The sequence below is a fragment of the Ceratina calcarata genome, unplaced genomic scaffold (assembly GCF_001652005.2).
Source record: "Ceratina calcarata isolate Rehan_Ccalc_2016 unplaced genomic scaffold, ASM165200v1 scaffold25, whole genome shotgun sequence".
Classification (NCBI taxonomy): domain Eukaryota; kingdom Metazoa; phylum Arthropoda; class Insecta; order Hymenoptera; family Apidae; genus Ceratina; species Ceratina calcarata.
Genome location: NW_017147017.1, coordinates 1,279,163 through 1,304,534, shown reverse-complemented (window position 1 = coordinate 1,304,534; position 25,372 = coordinate 1,279,163). Strand labels below are relative to the sequence as shown.

At 45.4% G+C, this 25,372-nt stretch overlaps 1 protein-coding gene across 1 annotated transcript in view; it reads left to right on the top strand.

Annotated features, from left to right (window-relative positions):
* The window catches only part of sfl (N-deacetylase and N-sulfotransferase sfl), a 179,553-nt gene that overhangs the window by 59,538 nt on the left and 94,643 nt on the right, over positions 1-25,372 (top strand). Inside the window, exon 4 of the mRNA XM_018021039.2 lies at positions 3,172-3,288. The gene's annotated coding sequence lies outside the window, so the exon portion shown is untranslated. The remainder of the gene's footprint in view (positions 1-3,171; positions 3,289-25,372) is intronic.

Genomic DNA, 25,372 nt, shown 5'->3' with positions numbered 1-25,372 from the left:
TAAGCGCGTGCAATCATTTCCTTGGCTAACGTGATTTTGTATACGACCGTCTGACTAGCACCGTCTCGTTCCACTTGCTGCGTTGATTTATCGCTGGTTACGGGATGCACGGAAAATTGCTTCATGAACTTCTGTTACTTTTTTAAAGTGTCTCCTGTCGCGCACTTATAAATTGCTAGGAAGGAATTGCGCTTAGAATTTTTTCGAGACTCCAAGCAGTTGGACCGTGTTTCACGGTAATCTGGTCGCGTATAATTACGAGAGCCGTGCGAGGGTAGTAAGAGGAAGGATGGGGTGATGAATCGGGAGGAAGCGGACGCTCGCGCGAGGAGTGTGGTGCAACTATAACATAATTCAAAATCTCATTAGACCACCGCCATGAACTAAGTACAATTTTTTGCCCATTATACCGTCTACGGGGCGCGTAAGAAGGACGCACGTTTCTCGCTGAAAAATGCAAATCAGACTATCATATCGATACATCTTCTATCCGTATAATTCAGGAACACGCTTTAAATAGTTACACGATGCATAAATAAGCACGTGACATTTTTTTATCACGCGTACTTTGTAACTTTTCCTGATAAAGTTGCTTCGGTCGATAGGTCTATTCGGCATAGGTTGTTCCGAACCACGGATCCCGTTGCGAAATCGAAGTCTAACCGAGGTAAAGGAAATTCCGCTGGAGATTCGCGCGATTTCCAGCGGCTGAGACGTCCGCTCGATACAACGCGCTCCCCGAGGCGAAGATGGGCTCGGGAATCGAATTCGGAAAATTCCGGCTGACGAAGCGGGGTCCGCGCGGTGACACGTGGGAAATCACAGTAACCAGTTCGACATATTCTTTCGCCGCCGCGAGATCGCTCACGAATTCCTGCACGCGTTCGCTCGTCTTATTCGCCATCTTGCATCGGGGTCACGCGAGGCTTGTCAATACGATTTCTGGGTCGTTGGAATTTCCCACGAGTAATCGAATCGCTGTCGGCGCTCCACGCGCGGACGTGTTAACGATAATGGCCACCGATAGCTCGCAACACCCGCCGACGCGACGTCACGTTACGTGTCGTCCTCCTTAGCTACTCCTTCCGCGACGTGTCACAGACTTTATTAAAAACCCCTCCGTTCCCTCGCACTCTTTTATCACATTTCACTTCTTAACTTTTTCATATGCTTGTGTAAACACCCGAACTGTGAAGAATGTAGATGTGTGCACAGACTAGTATTTCACTATCGCGAAAAAGAAGCACGCGTTCTTTCTTTATGAGATATGAAACTGATGCATAAAATATCGATGTTCGGGATTCAATTTGCTGGCGTCGGAAATAAGGAATGTCTAAATGAAAATCGACTTTCCAGTGGGTGGGTCAAAGTGGAAAGAGGTAATCTCGATGACACCACGGAGAAATCAGAGTACTCCAATATATATTCTTCGTACCCTTTCCGCGGGCTATCGCTCACGCATTCTTGAGAGTCCTTCCTGGCAGCATGTGGGTCACGCGAGCCAGCCCAGATTCTGGGTCGACGGAATTTCCTACGAGCAATCGAATAGACGCCGAACGTGACACGTTAATGGACCGTCGAAAACGGCCGGAAACGTCAAGAGTGCATTACCCGGAACGACGTCATCGAGCGTCCACTCGCTTGGACTCGAAAGTGTCGATGAGAATTCTGATACTCGTACCCAACGGAATTCATGAACTTACTCTAAAAATAAATGAAGTAACGATTATTTAAAAAGGAGTAAGTTTCTTTTCAGTAATGTTATCTGCATTGAATAGATACGAAGAGATGAGGAAGAGGAGTAAATCGAGCATATAATAGAGAGGCTCTAGCGAGACAGCGAAACGCCATTTCGGCGCATCGTTGGATCTCTCATTCAAAATTTACGCTGGGGGGTAAATGATCTCTTCGGGGTAGGAAGAGGCCACTGAAAATTCATGGCATCGATATTCGCGGTTTTGCATGCGGAACTGGGCCGCATTTGGCCGTAGAACGAAGGCAAAGTCTCTCGCGGAATTTCACCGCACGGGGAAGAGAGGAGGCGGGGAACGATTTTCGAAAAATTATTCGCGGATAGAGCCAACAGCCAAAAATTGCGTACCAGCCCCGAGGTTTCGAGCGAGAAGCGTCTGTTATTATTCCGTATGCATGGAGACGGGTTGTACCCTTAGTATTCCGGGCGGGTTTTGGATCCGAGACGCGGGGGTTAAAGCCGACTAACTTTATCGGGCCTTAAATTCTCGGCCCACTTGGCTCTGACTTGTATATAACGCCGTAGCACGGCCGCGGCGCGGCGTGTGCCAACTGTGGAGCAGTTCCGACCGCGACAATGGTGCATGGAAATGCGGACAAGCCCCCGATGCCGCCTAATCGCCTCGACTCCGCTTCAGCCGACTCCGGATTTCCTTGATATTTCGACTCCCTGGCTTGCTCCGAAGCTGCAATTGCTGGATCGTGTCTAGCCGTGCTAATTTTCGCATTCCTCACTCCCGGGGTCGATTAGCATCTCCCATAAGAAGCTGACTCACACTCTATAACTCAAAACTAGATAACAACAGTATTGGAATACTTTACGTACGTGTTTTGTGAAATATTTGCAAATTGGATTGTAAAAGTGACGAAGAGAAAGCATCTCGTCGATGCGTCGGATTCAGTATAAGAAAACTGTGAAAGAATTTATACTCGGATAGATCCTTATTGTGCAGTATAGAAGTTTTTCATTCCTCGCATTCTAGCATTCGAACATTTCTGAAAGAGACGTTGACTGAGCACGCGGAATATTCTTTTCCCCGATGATTCTTTATCAGGGTTCCTTTATGTTTCGCTCTGTAGCCTCCTTCGCATCTCCCATTGTACACTTTGGTGCAAGGTACTTCTCCCCTTAAGTGTCCGTATCCTTTCTTTATATTTTCCTGGCATTACGTTTTCTACGTTTTACGATTGGTCAATAATTTTTTGTGAAAAATTGAAAAAATTAGATCATCAGATATTCCACGTGAGCAGGAAAAATCATTTGCAGCAATACTACTCTTTCAAATCATTTGCAGCAATACTACTTTTCATTTATGTAAATTATTCAGTAACACTATCGCGATGTTCTGATTCTCTGGTTCTTTCAACATGTATACAAAGGAATAGCAGAAGTATAATTTTATTATTCATCGATTCCAGGCGCGGACGGCGATATCCACCCCCGAGGCTATTTAGCGGTGCGGGCGAGGGGCGTGGAATGAAACACGACGATAAGTGCGCACACGTACGTTCACCAACGGGCGCCACAGGCTGCAAGTAAGTTTAATATCTTCATGTAGTAACGCGCCGCGACGAGAAAGAGGAAGGAAGCCAAGATTATTGCTTCAATATTGCCTCGGTGTCAGGCGTCGCATGAACGTCTGCGTATCCTTCCCTTCTCGTTCGCAAACACCTCCTTCCTAGCGATGGCATTGCCCGCTACGAGATTTCAAACAATCTCGATGTTTAATCAATTCATTATTAACGTTAAACATTCGCAAAATGATTCATTATGATTAAATAGAATCATTTTGTATGAAAAAATGTATTGTTAGAAAGTAATTATATATATTATCGCATAAATGATCATTCAGTCGCGTAAACTAGTACACACAGCATTTCATGACCAATTTCACGAAGCTGTTATTAAAACGTATTAAGGTGCAAGATCGTGTGACCTCGAACTCGCTTCAAAGCCGTCGCTATTTGGCTTTTCTGCTCGGATTCACGTGTGCCGGTGCCGTTATTAAGCCATCTCTTACCGGTTATATCGTTTCTGAGCTCTTCCGCCTCGCGTTTCGAGACGGAGAGACACGAGCCCCGATTCGAGAGACTTTGTACTCGTGTACTCCGTCCTGGGAGACCCAGGTTGCGGAAGTTATGCTCCCGAGCTGAAGGATTACCGGGGACTCTCGGCCGATTCACGGTGCGATGCGTTTCGGGAAAGCTTCGTTGTTGACCCTGCACGACCCCGTGGGCTTTTTCCACCCGGGAACGAGCGAACTCCGACGTGTTTGCGCTGTTTAATCGGCGTGCGGTGTGTTGCGGCGTGAGAACTCCGGTTTCTGGATCAACCTTTCGGTAAAGTGCATCGTCTTGGGATACCTGTGTTGTTTTTGCGTTGGAACTACGGTTCATCCTTGTATCTCGAGGCTAGATGATCTATTATCGAGTTTCAAGACGCATGGATGAACGCAAAGTTTATTGAGATTATTTTTGGCAACGACAAATTTTTAATCATTTATGATCCTAATTAATTTACTCGTGATTTCATTTCGGAGCACTTCATTAAATTGAAAACAGGCGACGCGACGCGCGATTCCGCAAACTTCTATCTACTCGTGCAAACACTCGACTGTCAGTGGAATCTCATTTGCTTGATGGCACAGAACAAAGTGACTGCATCCTCATATAATTCACACCGAATGAAACTGGCTCTCGCCGGTTGGAACATCTCCAAACGGCATAGCGAAGCATATTAAAAACTTCTCGAAAAAACCTTCGGTGACGAACCCGTCCACGCAACCCTTTCGATCCCTTGTCTCCGGGATTCTCCCGGAACACCGAAAACCGGCATAGAACATTGACCGTTGATGAATTAGCGGCCCTCGAAACGTACCAACTAGCCAACAATCCCGCGGGCCACGTCTCCGTTTGCACGGTCTCTCCATTACGGGGCACAAAGAAAAATCCTGCAAAAAGACCGGCGCTCTCGATTGGTGCTCGGCTCTCGTTCCTGCCCTCGTTCCAATCGGCGCATCGAGAGAGGAAGGTAGACTCGGTCGGTGAACCAGAAGTAGACGAACACAGAGGGAGGAACGGAGAAAGAGGGAGATTGGATCAATCGTCGTTGCGGAAGTGCGTTGATTTAGCAATCAGAGGAATGAGAAAGGGGCGGAATGGCGAAGGGTGGAACGCGAAGGGATGAACGCGTCGGAAAAGAGAAGGGCGAAAGGGTTGTGTATGGGTAGAAGTTCGGTAGGGAGGGAAAAAGGAGCGTGTGCCTCTAGTAATTACGGTCGGTACAGCGGAATCATTTGTTTGCGCATTGTTGCCGCAAAGCATTGTTGCGCAGCGGAACGTTCCACCACCACCATCGGCAATCATCCCCCACCGGCTCGCGGGAAATCGTTTCATTCTCTTCTCTCTGGCCGTTCGACTGCCCTCGGTCCTCGTGCGGGGCTTCAAACGCATTGTACCTTTGCGGGCTGCCTCGCGAGTACCTGCTACTATGTGTAGTACGCGAATATACATATGTACATGCGCGTGTGCTGCTGAGGTCAGCGTTGCACAACTTGGAGCAAACGAATTCGTTGCACCGGTCCGATGACAAATTAAGCGGACGAAACTACGGGCTAACTGGAATAGCCCCGTTCCTATGAACGCCGCTTCCGGCGATGTTTTCTGGCTTTGATTCCAGGAAGTTACCAGAACTCGTGGTTTCACGGTGACGGTACCGAGCTAATTTGACCGATCGCGAAAAATTAGTTTCCAAGCTGACTCTATTAGCGTTTTGTAATCTAAAAATACTTTGAACAGAATTTTCGCGTTAGAATCATAGATGCTTGATCAAAGCTCTCTTTTTTTGCGGTCGCGAAATGGGGCACTCTCGAAGCAATGTGCCAGCCGATAGTTCGCCAGCTCCCGGCAGCGAATATCGACGCGGGGAAACTTCAGAGATTGCCGATCCCAGTTTTTTTCCACGCTCGCCGCCAGTTCGTTTGTCCACCATCGTAAATATTGAATATCCATTACGAAATATTGCGGGGAACAGGTATCGAATATTCGAGGGACGCGGAATCGATACGGCTCGATAGGCGCCGCCAGCCGGCCTCCGCTTCCGGGGAATATTGCTCCGCCGGCTACCCCTTCGGTTCGATCTTCTTCGATAATTAATACGGCTCGAGCCTGACGCGGAAATAATGGAGAGGCCTCGCGAGCCGTATATTTTCATCGTCGAGACGCTGGAACGCCTGAACGTCTGTCTAATTTCATTATCCAACCACTCCTGTTATCGTCAGACTACAAGAATATTTATTCTTAATTCACAATCTTTGATGCTATACGCTTTAGACTCCTTGTTTCGTCGCAAACATACTTTGCAAACGTGATCAATGGAGTATGTGTCGCTAAAAATACAGAGACAATTGCGAGGTAGTTATACAATTCCGCGTTTACGGGGCAAATAGAAGTCTTGTTCGTAGAAGTTGCGCGGAACATCAAAACACATTCTCCTCGGGATCGAGAGTACCTTCCGGTGCTTTTAAGCATCTGGTTCGTTTGCCTTCGTTAAGGATCGTGGTTCGAAACCTTGGAAAGACGGAAAGCGGATCCGGAAACGCGAAGTTGTTGCCTAGGGCGAAGTTCCCGCGAAATTAGCTCGGTCTAGTGGGCGGAAGTGGGTCAAAGGTGAGTCTCCAAGGATATATTACGTCGAAAATTCGAGCTGATTGAAGCGCATACCGGCGAAACTCGCGTCTATGGAATTTTCGGGCGCGTATATTGTCCCTGGGATAGCTTCAAAAGGACCGGAGCTACGCATGGTTCTAGCGAGGGAGCGAAAAAGAACGGTCGATGCTGGAAGATGATTCGATTATGCCAAGCGAAGAGTGCATTGTTAATAAGACGGACATAAAACGTGAAATCCCGGAGGAAGAAGGCCTCGTAAAACATGTAAACTCGTTTTATGGGCCGTGTGTCGCATGAACTTTTAGAGGCCGTTACTACGCGTTCGTGAAAAATTGAATCGTGATAAGAGATGCTTCCTGTACTTTGTTACCAGTATTTTTTATTCATTCGCTTTGAACGAATCGCAATTCTTGTCTTAACTTTCGAGTAAATATTTTAACGTCTTAGTTTGTACGATTAGTTTTAGCTAGAAATCCATGCAGCCGTCCGCCAAGTTTCGTTCATTAAATTCCATGGAGTGAATTTAGAATGGTTCCTAACAGTGTTTTTCTTCGTAGAATCATCCACTCTAGCGTTCAGTACCAGTTCTTTCGCTAACTTTGACTTAGCGATCATGTTCCTTCCGGAATTCCAACTTCTCTTCAATTAAAATCTACTTCGACGTTCAATTACGAAACTTCGAACCCTCGAGAAACGTTAGCAATTCTTTCGTTGCTTTGGCAAGAATTCGAAGTTCACTCAGCTTTATATAAATAACGCTTGTTACAGTTTGAAATGGGAATTGATTCGCGTGACGATTGAAATACATCTTCCACTGCTTATCGCGCTTGTCTCTGTTCTTTCCGAGAAACTGGGAAATCGAAAGGTTCTCGTCGAGATTTCCACGAGATCTTTCCCGTGCGATCTAAGCACGCTATTACGGGGGGGCGGAAGGACGTTTAATCTCCGCGGGCTCGAGACGGTTTCAACGTTTCCTAAAGCGGCGAACGAGCACCGCCACGAGGATCCGTCGAGGATCTTCACCGCGATTTTCCTTCCCCGATTCATCGCTTGATCCTTTCTGATCGCGTCCCTCTTGCCCACGAACCCAGACACCTGTTTGCAGTTACATTTACCAAAAAACATGTCCTCGGCCATTTTCAAGCCCCCGATTTATTAGTAGATCGTAGATTCTTATGAAAACTGAAACCTAAATAGGAAGTCCTCTAATCGTTAATCAGTTTTTAATAAAAGGCAAATGGAAGAGAGGGAGGTTCATCAAAATTCAAAGGTCGGAGGGGTTAAAAAATGAGAAAGAACGAGTCGACGAAAACGCGCATGATTCGAAACGGGAATGAAAGATACAGTCGTGTTTCGCTGGAGTCACGTATTCCTAGGAGAGGATCCGTTTCGCTCGTACTGGAATCTAATGAGCTATCCGGGGGGGTGGCTGTCTCTTCGTCGCGCGAACTCGTGCATGAACAACGTGAAAGCTGTGCGCGGAGGACGACGAGCGAGATTTTTCTTCCCAGTCGCCTTCATGGACCCATGAAAATTGCTTGTCAGCTGTCACGATCGTTGCTAGTCGCTTTGCCGACCCCATTTCTCTGTTTCTTGAGACACTTGTAAATTGACGGTGCTTCCCTTCTAAAGAATTTTGGAATTTCATCAATCGCGTCGCCATTCAAATTGTTTACTGAATGCACATGAGATGTGTGATCAGATTTCTCATTGCTATCCATAAATATCAATTCCCAATAAATTCCATCAATATTTATCAGGTCCAGACTAAAATCTGATATTCTTGTCACGTCTTTGATAAAGAAAAATAGCGGATTGGATCTTTTTTTGCGCGAACATTCGGATTAGATTTACAGTACATCTAGAATACTTTCTTACTAGATGTCTTTTCTCATTAACGGGAGTACCGTCTTCATCGTGACGTTACAAATGTCACGGTTTTTAAACCGTTCCACCTAACGTTGAGACCGTCAATTTTTTTCCTCTACTTCCTCCTTGATTGTGAGAGAATAAGAAATGTTACGGAATTTAATTAAAAAGATGTAACAGTATCTCGGGTAGAATTGGCCGCAAGATCGTCGATGGGTGATCCGTCTCATTAAATAAACACAAGAAGACCGAAGTTCGTGTTTTCCATTAAACCGTCTTCCACTTGTAGCTATTCGTCTTCGAGCGCGCACGAGAGAGATAAAATGAGAGAGAGAGAGAGAGAGAGAGCTTTGAAAGCTTCGCGACTTCGGAAGCTGTTTTCACGGTAGGAAATAATTAAATGCCGCAGCCATCGACAACAGTGAGGAGTAATTGGCCTGAACAGAATCGAATTCTCAGTCGGAATAAAACTTACCTGTAAAGTAGAAGTAAATAATCATCTGCCATTCCAGACGCTTGTTTTCTCCTTACATTTCTCATCGTCCTACATATTAATCGGTAAACTGTGGATTTTTTTAAATCTTACGTGAAGGAATTAATATAAAAAAGCCGGTTCCTTTATCGGACGATCAATAATTATTTGTTTATCTTACAGTTTTCCGATCGGTGAATATGTGTAGTTTCGTCATTTTTCCACCAGTTTGCTGCACGGCAAACTTTTTCAGCGGTCGCTATTCCTTTTATCTCCTTTTTAATACGAAATTTCCTTACCCCAGTTCGGTTCACCGGGTCGATTCTCGGCCTCGCGTTACTTTACCGTAGCGTCGAGCCGGAAATCTATCGGTCAACCGATCTCGATCGAGCCTGTGGTTCGTGGTCAGACCCTGAGGCACCTCTTTGTCGTAACTTTTCCTTCGTCTCGCCTTGCTCCGGTTACTTCATTATAAAGCTTACGACCGACTCTTTGGAGGATTTGTTTCTCTTTATCATTGAACTTGTTGCCTTGAACTTGTCCGTAAGACCGGAAACTAATCGTACTTTCTTAAGCTTTTCACTAATTGTGAGAAACTGCGTACAGCTCCCTGTTTGAATGAGAATAACGTCTCATAGAATCTTTTTAGAGATCCACGAATAGAAATAGCAGAGCCAGTTTTCGGGTTTGGGAGTCTGGATTTGTTTGATTCCGCGCTAGGGGACAATTTAATAATACGACAGCGGTGGCTGGGAAACGCGACATTAATCGCAACGAATCGCATATATATACATATAATTAACAGGGAGGCAGTTGGCAACGAACGGGCCGAAGTGGGTCGAACCGAGCCACGTTACGTTGCATTACGGGACATAATTTCCGTTTACGCGCCGTAATATAACGCGCAAACACACGTGAACAAGCGCGTACGTAGGTGTACAGATCCAATTACTCGGCCCGTCTGCGACTTCTGATTGCGCGCGCGTATTTCGTCGCGTTAACACGGACGTTTTAAGCAGTCTAGACTGCCGATTCGAGGTGGAGGAAAGGTAGCCGAACAAAAATGATTAACGTCTCTCGCTGCTCGACCACCAATTCCGCTAACAGTTCTTTCCGCGCACAATTTCTGCCGGTCCAACTTTGTCCGTCCGAAGGCGCAATAGCGGCTCATTTGCTAATGCGTTCATAATTTAATCGGGAGCCAGGTGAAGTCGCTGTTCGCAGTCGATTAATTCGACCCAAAGTGGACTCTGCTCGCTTACGACTAGCGCCGGTTTATATTTGACAAATTTTACTGTTACGACTTTAGACGAACATTCCGTTCGGAGATTGAATGTGGCTGCTCTAACAAGGTTCGTAATTGACGGTCTTCTGGTCGGGACACGGATACTACTTAAAATTTGATCGTGACGTTTTCCTTGTTACTTTTGACTAACCAGCAGGTTTGGAGAATTCTACACGATGATTATGGCTACGTAAGATTTGCGGGGAAAGGAACAATCCTCTCGAATCCGCGCAGTGCAATTCGAACCTCCTTTGTGAAAATCGAGAAACCTCTTCCCTATCTTTCGTTAGCCTTTGTTATCTCCGTACAAAGTATTGTGTAGCTCTGCCTAGTTGAAAATTTTCAAGAAGCCAGAACCCTCGTTATTCTTTTCAGAATTTTTATTCTAATCGAAATTTTCAAGAAAGTCGAACGGTTATAAAAAAGTTGTGACGCGCGACAAAAGGGCAACGCACCGTCGCGTCGCAATGACGACGTTCGGCGACTTATCGATCCTACGGTCGTTGCTCGCGAGTCGTTTAATAAAACACGACCGACTCGATGCACTTCTGCGTCGCTCGCGTTATGTCCCCTACATCCTCGCATCGCATCAATCACAGCGCGAAGAAACACTGCTCGCAGTGAAAGAAAAACAATTTAAGAAATTCGATAAATTTATCAATCGATTCTATTCCGAAAGTTAAAGACCGATTTGGAGTAATTCCTCGACGGTAGAAAGTCCGGTAATAATCAAAGTTTGAGCGGATGTCATCGGGACGTTCGCCCGTGGGAGCCGGTCGACGTCCACCACTTGGACAGGGCGAAGTATAAAGTTTACGGTATTCCGGATTCATGTAAGCCTGTAAATCAGCAGTTTCTCGCGTGATTGGCCACCAGAGAGGTTCGTAAACAGCCGAGTCTAAAGGGGCGACCGACGTCGAGAAGTCGATTATGCAGGCCAAATCAGACAACTGGGTCAAGTTACGCCACCCCCGGTCGTTATCGGCGCGCAGTCAAGTGGCCGTGACGTAAATGACGTCGACGTAATGATGTCGTTTCCGGAAACTATCGCCCACCGAACTGTCTGCCATCACGCAACAATGAAACCGTCGGATATAATGTGTAAGATACATCCGGCGCGAAACGAATAACGCGGATCTCTGGTTAATGCGAGATTTCACTGAAACTGTAGGCTGGTTTATTGCCAGATTAAATCGCGACCCAGTGGGACACAATAGGGAGGGAGGAAAAAAAAGGAACGCGGGACAGAACGAAGTGGTCGCGGTTGCGCCCGGAAATTGGCGAAACTTTGCGGAAGGTAAATTAGCGGCACGGCGGTGATAAAAAGCTTGCGGGTTCCAACCCCTGACAAATTCCGAATCCGAACTCGCGGGGCTGGAAAATTATGAGAAGTCTCTCTATCCGGCACGATGCAAGAACCCGATTGGCCGTGTGTATACCGGCCAAAAACAATTTGCTTAATGCTCCCCGCGCTATCGCGCCCGATAAAGCAACTGATGTACGTACATACGAAAAAGGGGATCATCCACCTTGTGTAATCTCGCATTTGCATTTAAAGGAGAGGCACTTAGCTAGAATAGTCGATGGTTTCTCTGTTTCTTGACGATCCTTCAGGACCTATCGCAGGTCTTGTTATTTTCTTTATTCTCATGAAATAGAAATGGCAATACAATCGTCTTTGCAGTAATTACTTCCTAATGAAATTGAAACTGTACGACGGCAATGGATCTCGGCAGTTATTTTTAACTTCGGGTCGAGTCCAAATTGATCTCGAGTTTAAAATTCAAGCATTGGGAGTTCCTGACGATAACGGAAAATCGTTTCTTTCGCCCTAACGAGTGTAATCGAGCGTCGATGTCCGGCTTCGCGATTACCAAATCGCCACACAGATCCGGACTAATTACCAGCTTGTCGATGCTCGTTCCCCCGGGAGAATCATTCCGGCTGGTAGATATCTAGTCCCGTTAAAAAGCGCCGCTCGGAATTTCCTACCCTTTCACTCGTTGCCAGCGAGGGAGGCCAGAGACGGGTTCGCTCCGCTCCCTTGTCCCTTCCCCTAGGCGCATCAGCTACACTTCTCCCCCGGCCTCTCTCCTCTTCTCGTGTATTTTCCGGGGAAATGCAAATTCCGGGTCACTGACATCGACTCGATTCGAGCTATACATATCGTAGCGACAACGCGCGACCCAAGTGAATGTACGTGGCCGGAAAGATACAGGCTACACTCTGGAATACAGATACCAAAGAATTTTTCCATATCTTTTTCTCTATCTTAGATATTTCGTGTTGAAACCGTCGGTATCTCATTGAAAAACGGTAAGACTTTATTGAAGTGTTAGAAGATTTCAGTGAAATAGGTCGATGCACGGTCAGACCACTTTCTATAATGAAATGATTCACTCGTAATTTCTTATGTTTCTCTCTCTGTATTTTCCTGACGTTCTCGATCGGCCTCTGGGTTTGTCATTGAACAATCAATTCACGACGCGACCGAATATGAAACGGGCTGAAGGGATCCGTGCCAAGCCGGGGCCTGACAGGGACTTGGCTCTGGCTCGAGACGATGGCCGATGCGGAATTCTTTCGGTTAACCGCAACGATAATCCTCGAATCGATTAGTTTCGATTGCAGAAAACGTACCGCTGGTTAACGATTGTCCTGTTCGATTAACGTACGTGCAAGGAGAAAATCGTTAATGATATTTTTCATGTCGAAAATTGTTCTTCCTGTTCATTGCGATTTCGCTCACGCATGTTGTCGGGTTAATTACGATCCCAGAAAATATCCATTGCGCGTGTAGCAATTACGAATTTAATATGAACGCGAATTTGGCAGGAAATAATGATTTCCCTGCGCAAATGTAAAATTTTCTCGAAAATTAAGCTAAATAGCAGCACAGCGATTGCGAATTTGATCAAATCGTCTGTTTAATTATTTCAGAGAAATTTTTAAATACGTACATCGCTATCATTTCGGCGCTGGAGATAATATTTAAGTAACGCATTTCGAATTTCATAATGTTAAATAAAATTAAAATTTGTATAAACATTACGAGCCGATACTCGTTTCCTTTTTCTATATTTAGTAAAGCAATATGGTTATCTCGTGTAGATGACGTGCATTTCCGGTGAAATTCTCCGGCCCGGTGCATAATTAATCGACAGTCCATCGTTCGGGAATATTGCGAAACGAGTTTCGTGATGGCGTAACTCGGCTTGCCTGATGATGGATTTGTAGTGAAATTAGAGCTGCCTTGTCGTTTGAAGGTTTCCGTGGTGTCGTGTTGCGGTCTACTACCCTTTGATGCACGCGATGCGTGCCCGCAAACAGGGTAAAAGTCTTATCGAGGGATGACTGGCGGAAGCCACCTTCCTCTATCGGTATTGCAAAATTCGTTTTGATAACACGAAACCATCCATATCCGAATCCGCTCCGCTTCGATAGAAATCGAATTCACATGAAATAAACACTTCAGTCGTTGGATCGATGTACTCTTTACCTCGGAAGAGTTCCTTGGCGAGTTTGGCACACGATAGTGTGAATAATTTCCTAATGGAAAGTATTATACCGAACGGTATCAGCACTCGGTCCATTAGCTTATGCAACAGAAAAACAAGTGCGGTGAAATTTATCGTCGCGGAGGGAGCCGCTAATTTGCAAGTGAAGGGCGATGCTATCTCGAATTGCCTGGACTTTTAACGTTCCCGCTAAGATAATGTGGCGACTACTTTAAAACGCATCGGGTTGCATGTTTCACACTGAATTTGACGGACGTAGAGCTTAAAGTGATAAATTCGATGGAGGCGATTTGCAAGAGTTCCTCGAATCGGAAATGCAAATACAACTGATAAAAAAAGGAGCAGGGACGCGTCCGCTTTTCCCCTGACAGCTGCTAAGTTTTTGTTTGACTTTCAAATGGGGGTTAGTAGCCGCCACGTCGAACTTTTCCCGAGTTATTGCGATTTTCTTTTCGAACCGACCTTCTCTTGGAGGATCGAGACTGTGTTCGGAGTGAACCATCGAGATCTTCGAAATATTTTTATTGCGACGAAGTTCTGTGGAGTTTGTATACGTAATATCGAACGAAATATCATTTCAATGATTCTCAGTCGATTCCTTATGGAATTTCAAGAGATACCGGGCCAAGTTTCTTTGACTTACTAAAAATTCTATCCTCCGCTCCAATATTGATATCTACCCGTGTTCACTTAAGAGACGTGACCCGGGAGCCGTCAAAGAGCAGAATTCGAATTCAAATTCCTGTCTAAACAATCTTACTTTTTCCTCGATGTTCGACAAACACTCATCAAATTTCCTCGAAACGTTTATCGAATCGATATTCCGATCCTTCTTACCCCCCGTAATGAAATGCAAATCCCAGAGTCAAAAGGAACGTCACAGGCATTCGAGACAATCGTCGATATCGCGTCGTGACTGGTCGTAAAATCACGCCTTCCGCGATACCGAGATATCGCGGCCAATTAATTCAGAGGATGGGAATAAGAAAAGCCAGGGACGAGGGAGGCGAAAATATAAATGGAGGATTTATGTAGGGGCTGAATGAGGGATGGAACGCCATTTAGGTGCCAACTTCGCCCTCCTCGTAATCGCGACTTTACACTAAAGGCAAGTGACTTTCGGTCCTGATCCGCTAAGAGGAAAGTTCGTCAGAAAAAAATCAAACATTGTTATCTCTGTCAAATTGATTTCTCAAGGATCACAATGGCGAACAGTAAAATTGTCTAATGAAACGTTAAACGATGTTTCCAATATAAAATGAAAAACTGAAACGTTGGATCTCTCGGAAATGTTTCAAGAAGTACATCTCCGTGTTAATTTCCCCTGGAGCTAAGGAACGCTTAACTCGCACGTACATTAGAGTGAGCGAGGGTCGCATTAACGAGGTGGAATTATCAAGACTATAAAAAGAGCGTGGTAATTAACGTCGCCGGGGCGGATTGAACTTGTGGCAATTTCGCGGCAATTTAACGAGAGATATACGGCGACGGGGATGGCGGAGTGGAGCGACGCAACGCGCTACCGTGTTCACAATGTAAATCATTTTGTCCGTTTCTGACGGCCCGCCGATGGCACTTGCATCGCGGCCATAAATGTCCCCGATATTGCCGTAATATACCCTCCATCCTCTCTGCTAAAGTATCGCTGAAAATTTCACGAGGGATTAAATTCAATTATTACCGCCATATATCCCGCGCAACTGTATGAATTCGAAAAGATTCCTGATCTCCGGCCAATTCGTTTTAACTATTAGCTCGATGCGCATGAAACCATGCTTTGTTTTTTCAATTTAAATTCTCCAACCGAAATATGAGATAATTTATATTTTCCAGCAAGGCTCATATTCCAACTCATATTTCAACGTATTGACCAGTGATACGTAGCAACCTAATGTTTTTCATTCGCATGTTCTCCTCTAAAGAATATCCAAAATAAACCAAGAATATTTTATATTTATGTAACTTGAACTATTATTGAATAGGGTCCCTGCTCCTATTCTTGTAACATCCGTCTCGGTTTTTGGCGAACGGAAAACGGGCAAATTGTACGCGTTTGCTTTACCTTTTCCAGCTGTCGACAAAACGCATCCTGTGACGGAGTTCTGTTCAGGAAAAACCGGAATTCGTTGCCAGTATCCTGACCTGGTGGCGTGACCACGTTTTTAAACCAGGGGGCACACAGGAGTTTCCGCTGAGCAAGACGGTCTCAGTTTCCGTTTCGAGCAAAGAAAATCGTAGAAAGTCTCGCGGTATCAAAAACAGCCAAAATTCACCTCCGTCTTTTTGTCCCTGGATTTTTCCACGAAATACGATGGAGAATAAACGTTGTTTGGCCGGTTAGCTTTTATTGGGACTGTTTTACGCGCGCGAAAAAGTTTACGAGACGGACGTGACTTCTTGGCCGTTTTCGCGAATTAAAAATCTGTTGACTCCATTGTTCGCGATTTTTTCGTGGCAGAAAACCGAGTACTAATTAAGCATGCTCGGCGTAGTTTCCTCTTCCATGCGTGCTTTCAGTTTACCAGTTATCATCCTGAATAGGATAACAAAAATGTGCGAAACTATTCCATTGAAACTGTTTCAATAGCAATCGTTTCGTTCGAAATTAATACTGTTAGCCAGAGTCAAAAACGTTATCGAGTTTTTTGAAAGCCCACGGTACACAACAGAAGTTATTTTCGCCAAGCACCCTCGATAGTTGCGGTCTGTATCGTTGTCTATAGAACCTCCCATTCTGCGTTTCAGTTTCCATACTAGAATTCGCAATGATACTCACGTCTCAAGATCCGAAAAACTTAAATAAAAATGTAAAGCGAATTGCGACTCTCGTAAAGCTTCTAAATTGATGAATTGGTGATTAGCGAAGATTCACGTAGATGAGAGGCAGTAAGATAAAACGTACTTAATTCACTGTTGATTCTCGACCTTCCTGAATCTCCATTGAGTGAACGAAAAAATCGAAGTGGGAAGGAATAAAGTCGAAGAAACACGAAGGCGTCGTGCTTTTTCCATCGAGCTAGATATGAAACCTTAGGGAATGTATGCAAAATGTTTCCTCTGTTGATCGGTATTCGCAACTCGATTTATCGTCGACGTTTCCTCCGTGTTACCCGCGTCTCTTGCTTCGCGGTTAAAGCGCATTTTGTCGGTGATTCCAGCGGTAGGAATCGAATCGATCGTGCGAGCCGCGTCGATCGAAGACGATCCACGACCGATTTCGTTCTCACGCCGCCGCGTCGGGTGCAGCCGCGACGCAGTTTTATCCTGACCGCGCACCCGCGGCTCGGGATCGATAGATATTATTTCCGGGCCGCGCACGGCACGCGCTGAATTCGCGATGCGCTTCCGCGTGTGCATACACGCGTCACACATAGTAATGCGAAACGCGTTTCTCGTGCACGTATCGACCTTTTCATCTTCTAATAAATTAATCAATATTCAATGTTTCCTGTTACGTTTACGTGCCCTTAGAATATTTCTAACTCGAGCGCTAAGAGCTTCGTTCACGCGTTTAAGGGTTAAGATGAAAGTGGTACAGTCTCGGATGCAGCCATTAATTCTGGAGAGACTGCGGATAGAGCATGTAATTTCCTACTCTCGGCATATCTAAGCATTGACGTATTCGACTAGATTGAGTTTCCAAATGTTGGACGTCTTGATATTCTAACTGTGGCCTCGATAGACAGTTCACTCTGATTTTCTGTGAACAGAACGGGTACCTCCGTAATGCAAAATTTATCTGAATTAGTTCAACCAATCTCACTAGTTTCCAAGCTTGTGATGAAAGATTAAATGAATTCCACGAAATTTGATCACGGGTAACAATTATATAAAATAAAAATCTATCTATTTCTTCCTGTTTAATTAATTTTAATTGAAATGATGCCTGCTTTGTTCGTACGATCGACAGATACGCGAGTTGAGCATAGTTAGAAATACAGAGAACGGGAACGTGACACAGAGTGGAAGGTAATCGTTGCGTTGTCTGTTTCAGCAGCGAGCGAGCGAGCGAAATGTGGTACTCGCTCGAGCGAGAGAGGGCAAAAGCGTTTTCGGTATAGATACCCGCGGTTGAAAAGCTCGCTCCCGTTTCCTCGAAAATTTCCACGCGAAACGTTCGCCTGAAATATTCGACCGATACGCTCGTCGTTTCCGCGGACGAAAAAGTAAAGTACAAGAAGAAAAGGTACGCACTCGCACGATGAGGAAACAAAAATTCGAGAGGGTAGATAGACAGGTTCGTTGCAACTGTTTCTCGTCGAGATACATTCTTGGCTTGTAGAAACAAGAGAACGGCGAATAAATAAAGAGGCTTGTACCAATTACGTTTCCGTGTTTAACGGCAAAGCATTTTGTTCTCGTTTAAGAGACTCGGATATTTCTCTAAACGCGCTCCGTTTAACGTTTTGTAAAGGATCGTTCGATTTATCAATTGATTTAATACTTGTACGAAAAAAAAACGATCCTCGAAGGAGGAACGACACCATCGGGACCCATAAAGTCGGTCGTTCAGCAGCCGAAACGCTCGCGATCCGCTTTCGTTGCGCTCGCGGAGGGACGCTGGAACCGGGTATAGCAAAGCGCTTAAATTTAATCGGTCTGGAAATGCAGAGCGGAGCGGGGATAGGCGGACGGGCCGAAGCTACGGCCGGGACGTGAAATTTATTATCGCGTCAATCAGAAATTGATAGAACGCCGGGCGATAATCGATTTAGGATCGAATCGGCCTCGCGCGTCGCCTCGTTCGCTCGCCCGTGTCTGTTTTCGACCGTTCGACCGTACACGCTCGTTTCATTGCGTCCCGGGAAAAGATTCAAACGCTTTTTTAAGGGTATTTTTCAAATTTCTGAGCTTTAAACGCGTCTACGATTTCAACTATCTCTATTCGGTTTCGCTGGCAATATTTTTCGCACACCATTACAGATGTACACTTTTTTATGAAATGAAAAAGACATTTCTTATATGCAGAATAATTCTTTATTATTGGAGAAAAAATTTACAAAAGAAGAATCAGGATTGTGAGTACGATGCGAAATCTTACACCATTGAATCTGTCACCCCATGTCGAATCTCATACCCCTTTTGTGCAGCGGGAATCGCCCCACAACAGGAATTAAGATGCAATTGATGTAAGTCGCGCGTACCCCGAACATTTGACATCGACACAGACTGTACGATCGAGGGCTGGGTAAACAATCTCTCTCGTCGGCGTCAAACCCCTCTGCTTGTAAAACAGCGGTATAATGCCCGGTTGACGGTCCTCGGAAGGGTGAAACGAGAGAAGAGACTCGAGTGGTCTTGCGTGCCCACGCCTAAACACGGCTACTTGCATTCAAAGAGACTGTTCGAATCCCGACGACGACGGTAATAACGTGAAGCCGGAATGTAGATAGACAGGTTCGTTGCAACTGTTTCTCGTCGAGATACATTCTTGGCTTGTAGAAACAAGAGAACGGCGAATAAATAAAGAGGCTTGTACCAATTACGTTTCCGTGTTTAACGGCAAAGCATTTTGTTCTCGTTTAAGAGACTCGGATATTTCTCTAAACGCGCTCCGTTTAACGTTTTGTAAAGGATCGTTCGATTTATCAATTGATTTAATACTTGTACGAAAAAAAAACGATCCTCGAAGGAGGAACGACACCATCGGGACCCATAAAGTCGGTCGTTCAGCAGCCGAAACGCTCGCGATCCGCTTTCGTTGCGCTCGCGGAGGGACGCTGGAACCGGGTATAGCAAAGCGCTTAAATTTAATCGGTCTGGAAATGCAGAGCGGAGCGGGGATAGGCGGACGGGCCGAAGCTACGGCCGGGACGTGAAATTTATTATCGCGTCAATCAGAAATTGATAGAACGCCGGGCGATAATCGATTTAGGATCGAATCGGCCTCGCGCGTCGCCTCGTTCGCTCGCCCGTGTCTGTTTTCGACCGTTCGACCGTACACGCTCGTTTCATTGCGTCCCGGGAAAAGATTCAAACGCTTTTTTAAGGGTATTTTTCAAATTTCTGAGCTTTAAACGCGTCTACGATTTCAACTATCTCTATTCGGTTTCGCTGGCAATATTTTTCGCACACCATTACAGATGTACACTTTTTTGTGAAATGAAAAAGACATTTCTTATATGCAAAATAATTCTTTATTATCGGAGAAAAAATTTACAAAAGGAGAATCAGGATTGTGAGTGCGATGCGAAATCTTACACCATTGAATCTGTCACCCCATGTCGAATCTCATACCCCTTTTGTGCAGCGGGAATCGCCCCACAACAGGAATTAAGATGCAATTGATGTAAGTCGCGCGTACCCCGAACATTTGACATCGACACAGACTGTACGATCGAGGGCTGGGTAAACAATCTCTCTCGTCGGCGTCAAACCCCTCTGCTTGTAAAACAGCGGTATAATGCCCGGTTGACGGTCCTCGGAAGGGTGAAACGAGAGAAGAGACTCGAGTGGTCTTGCGTGCCCACGCCTAAACACGGCTACTTGCATTCAAAGAGACTGTTCGAATCCCGACGACGACGGTAATAACGTGAAGCCGGAAAATTCGCTATTATTATTTGCGTTGCCTCGCTTAATGAAAGTTAACGACTAGCCCGAAAGGATGAAAATGAGCTTAATCATTGTGGCTTTTACTTCATTGGTTGCTCACTCGAATCAAATTTATTTGTGATGTTTGATCACGAGACCGTTCATCACCTGTTTAAAAAATCAGAATCAAAGATGATTTTTCCATCTTCGAATTCTACTGTCTTGTAAGATAACTCGACTTTAATTGGATACATGAACGTCTCGTCCTGGTGGAATAATCCCGTTCTCTCAGGACGAGTTCTTCATAGACCGAACAAATAATAAAGCGTGGAGGGGGGCGGAAAAACGATGTCGACGGAAGGGAGAGAAAGGGAATTTCAAAGTCGATGGACCGACTTTACGACTTGTCTCGGGAGAGAACGAAGGAAGGGGTGGATGGTACGGGGCGGCCGAAACTTCTTGGCCGGGCTCTCAAAGGCGTCCCTTTCCCCGTTTTAAACTGTCGAGCGGCCGAGACTTCGCTTAGCCGGAGGCACCATACTAATTAGAAAACTTGTGAAGTCTCTACGAATCATGGGAACGATCGAGAAAAAGGGGAATCGAGAGTCGAACGTGCTGGTGATATCGGAAACGTCAGAATCACGAGGGGAGACACAAATATTTATCTCGGGTGTAAATCGGAAAAATGTATGATGGTTGTCTAAAAAAAACCATAAAATACTAGGAGAGATCGAAGGTGGATGCAGTGGAAGCAAAGGAAAACGTCGGGTATAGGTTTCTCTATAGCACTCGGAGCAACGATTCTCTCTGTAGCACTCGAAACGTGTAAAGAACATCGGCAAGGCTTGGAGAAAGGGTAACCATCCATTAAAAATCCTCTCGACCGGATAACGATGTTTAAATAACCAACCTTCCGTCCCCTTGCTCTGCTATCGGGCCGTCGCTTCGCGGAAACATTATTTCATGCGCCTCTGCTCTGGCAGAGATTCTCGATGATGAAAATCGCGGTTTCTATACCTACCGGACCTCCATTTCCGCGCGTAGGTAAGTCTTGCGCAATTTCAATCCTCTTTTTATGACCGCACGAACGCCGGATTCTTTCTCTCTTTTTTTCCTGTCCCTATCTCGCTTTCATTCCGTGCCTTTTTCCGCGAAAACCTGTTCGGTTGCCTTCCACCTCCATCGCCGAAAAAAACGAGGAAGAAAGACGAACGGTGGAAAGGGCAGAAAGGGGAGGATGGAACGGTGGAGAGCTCAATTTCTTTTCAGTTTATAAAGAGATAGACCCCGACGGTTCTGAATCTCGATAGAATGTGCTGTGTGCCCAGATCCTCTTTTTCTCGCCCTCCCGCCCCCCGGCTCTTCGGTTCGGCCTCGTTTCGCAGCCCGGCTTTTATCCGCGTATCATTAGTCCCCCCGTACTTCATTACGAAAATTTCCCCCGTTCCTCCCTCCGTCCGTCTCTCGTCTATCCCACCCTGCATTCTCTACGCTCGTCTCCACGCTGCGCTGCAAATTAATTTCAATTTCAACCAATACAGTCGTGACCCGATGTGTCGCGCGAAATGAAAGGGATCGGGACCTGGTGAATTGCTCGTCAACGGCCGCCATTGACGACCGTTTAAGGGTCGACCCGGCCGGATATCCGACCGGTTTCTGCAAAACTGGTTACCTGGATCAAGGAATACTCCGAGATTTTGGATTTTCTGCGATGGTCAAGGGAAAATTAAAAGCGTTCGAAGTTGTGGTTGAAAGAATCGGTTCGTTTCCTCTCGAACTTCGGGTCTTCTCCAATTCCTTCATTTCATGCGTCAATAATGTCAATAGAGCTCCCCTCGTGGTGTATCCTCGCCCGCAACGTCGATCACCCCAATTGTAACAGCTTCCCCTCATAATCAATAGTAACCAATATCAACCATAATATCTACAACACCCCCATTGTACGTTCCGTCACCCGAAGCAACGCCCACGTTCACCCTCTTCACACCCGCTTAATTAAATACCAACGATTCACCGACACCACATAATCTCTCGTAGTACAATTGATCGATATACGTTGAAATCTTCCACGTCCCGTCGACGATAAAAGCCTGAACAAGTCAATTAATCGTCGATATTAGTTTACCATTCTATAGAATTGATGTAAGGCAAGAAGCAAGTGCATGTCTTATCAGACTCGTGGTAATATTAAAAAGCTTGGCTAGCTTTCAGGAGGGAAGCGGTTACGGCGGTGAAATTTATGAAACTATGCATATGTAATGCGAGCAGTTTGCCTACCGCGTTTGTATGTACACACGAGAACGGAAGCGTTTCCACGCCTTGGATTGCGGCGCGAAACGAGACAGGGTTGCGTACGTCGCGTCGTGGGACACGTGTTTCCTGTACCTCTGGGACTGATTTGTAAATGCTAGCTAACCTTGTTTGGTTTACGTCAATGTATGGTTAAATATGTATATTACATTTCCACCCTCGAGCGTTCAAGTTTTCAATTTTTAAATTCATTCTAATGAAACAATCGTTTGTTGACACTTGTGGAACCATTTCACTTGAATGTTGTCACCGCCTTTCGCGTAAGGAGGATGATATTTTCTTTAACGTGTAATATGATTTCCACTGTAACGTTCACCCCTCATATTCCGCGACGTTGGCACACGAATCACGTTCCTAACGCGCAGAGCTCGAACGAAAGTTGTTCAGACGAGTGAGAGATCGGGAGGATAGGAGGGAACCGGTCCTGAAATATTGGATCTGCAGATCGTTATTCGAGATACCGTTTTTATTTAAGCAAACTTTTAAACGTGTACAGAATGCGGTATTCGGACGAGCGATTTATGAAAGTTGTGTGTCGGCCACGCGAAAAGACGAAACTCGGTTGACCGTGCACGATCAAGATTGGTCGGCGTTAATTTGTCCCGATACAGTGTCCGGCAGACTAGACGCGATAAATATTCAACTCGCGTGCTTTCTGGAGGTCGAGAGTCGTGGCCCCGTGCACTTCCTTTCCACGTGACCGAACTGACGCTACACGTTTTACCGTGTTTCTCGATGGAAACTGTTAGCTCGGTAATTCACTTGATTCTCAAATAGACCAATCCAAAAATTCATTCTTCCTTCCGTGAATTACATAATTCAAAAGAAAGGGAAACACAATTAAGTGAAAGACGACTGACTGACTTCTTAAAGGATGGAACTTCATTAATTTTGACTCGGTTATTTTCTTAACGTTTGACGCTTAAGCACTTTGTGCTTCGCAAGAGACCTAAGTATACAGGCGGGAAAACCTGAGGCAAACAAGTTTGCAGAGGGAAACGTTGCCTAAGGAAAACTGGCGAACAAGGGAGATGTATTCGCGAAATTAACATGCAGCGCATCGGACCCTATAAGTCCATTAAATGAGCGCGATTATAAAGTTCGCGTTAGACACCGTTTAATTAATTACTTTCATCAGCGGCGTTACTGTGCGAAGGCTGGCTGGAATTAATTTCCCCGACTTAACGACATTGAATGAAATCTCAACAAGAGTGAGAGCTCGTTAACAATATACTCGCCACGTTACGCTCGGAATAATGTTAAGATCCAACTGACGTAAGGAAATACTTCCTAACAATTATTATGTTTCAATCGACAATGATAAAAGTTTTGGTGAAAATGGTTAAAAGTTGTTATACTCCGCCAATAGAGCGAACCGACAAAGCGCTCTATTAACTTTGCGTCATCTCTCACGAGATACAAACGCGACCGCGCAAACTTTCGAACAATGCACATTTGGTGTCCCTTTAATGAAAATTTCAGGTTGGAGAGTGGCTGTAACGTGAAAATTTAGTTATAAGGGGACGGACCGCGTGTAAACATAGAGGATGCGAGTAAATTTGGAAGGTGGCCCACGGTGATTCCGCGTCCGAAAGGCGATGGATCAATTAGCGGGGGAAAATGGACGCTTCACCCCTCGAGGGTGGGTGTACGACGTAACCGTAACGTTATTGGTGAAGCTGCTCGTTGCTTTTATCGTTCGTCGAAGTCTGGAACATGAGGAGACACCTTGCTTGGCCGGAAAAGTTTTCCAGCCAGCACGAGTGGACCAGATAATCGTGGCTTTTTCACCGTTCCTAGGGAAAACTCGTTCGGAAATCGATTGGAGATACGGTTATGGCATCGTTCAAGGGATAGAAAATGAAATTTTGTACGTCCAAGCATTTTGACAAAACACTCGACTGCTTTCTTCATATCGAACAAATATCCATCATATTGATTTCGTTGATATTATCGGTACCAACGTCATCTCATATTTCTCCTAATTAAAAGTGATTAAGTTTGATGAAACGAATGAAGATATAATTTCGTCGAATGAAATTGTACAGAATTATCCGATTCTCTTCTTATTCTGTCGGATCTCGTTTCATTTCCAGTTTTGCGCGGTATCAGCGAAACGCGGTGCATTAATATCCGTCTAGGTCGACCCATCCCTATTGACTTTGTCAGTTAACTGCGATTAAATTACTCGAGCATCGGTGCGGCGAGTTGTTCTCCAAACAATTTCGCAAGTCGCCGGGTCAGGCTTCGATAAACACGATTCATTAGATCACGGGTTCGCCATTAACCGGTCCTCGCCAGTACTAAATCTCGATCGATTTGCATCCAATTTCGAGTGAAACGTAAACGTTTCAGGATTTACGATAACATTCACCAGTTTACAGAACCGGACCGACCTCTTATTTTAATATTGATCTAAGACGTATTATAAGGATTGTTAATTATTAAAGAATATCTGTTGGACGATTGAAATAATACGACTAACCCCGACGCAATTCTTTCGCAAAGAAAACTAGCCTTATTACGTTGTAACAACCACGGTCGTTGTTCTTAAACCGAGGCTGCTCTCTTTTCTGTTAACATTTAGCCGGATATTAATCAGCGAGATCTCGAGCAGGCTGTTCGCGGACGGCATCAAGAGAAACCGTTCTGGTTATATTACCGTGGCAGAGGGGTCGTGGGCGTGGTACCCGGGCTGATTTCGAAAAGAGCCCGAGCCGCATAATTCCCTAGTTAGTCGCATGCCGGCTGCCCGTTATAACCCGCTCGGTGCAATAAACATTTGTAAATCGCGAGCCGCGGCGCTAAAAGCTCGCTGGAAAAAAATATCAGTAAATCTCGCCGCCTTGTTCAGCCGACGCGGAAATTAACGACGCTTCTCCTCTCGTTACCCTCGCCCAGCCCTCGCTCTCTCCGCCGTTCTACCCTCCATCTACTTTTAAAGATTTTCAAATGGGGCCATTATAG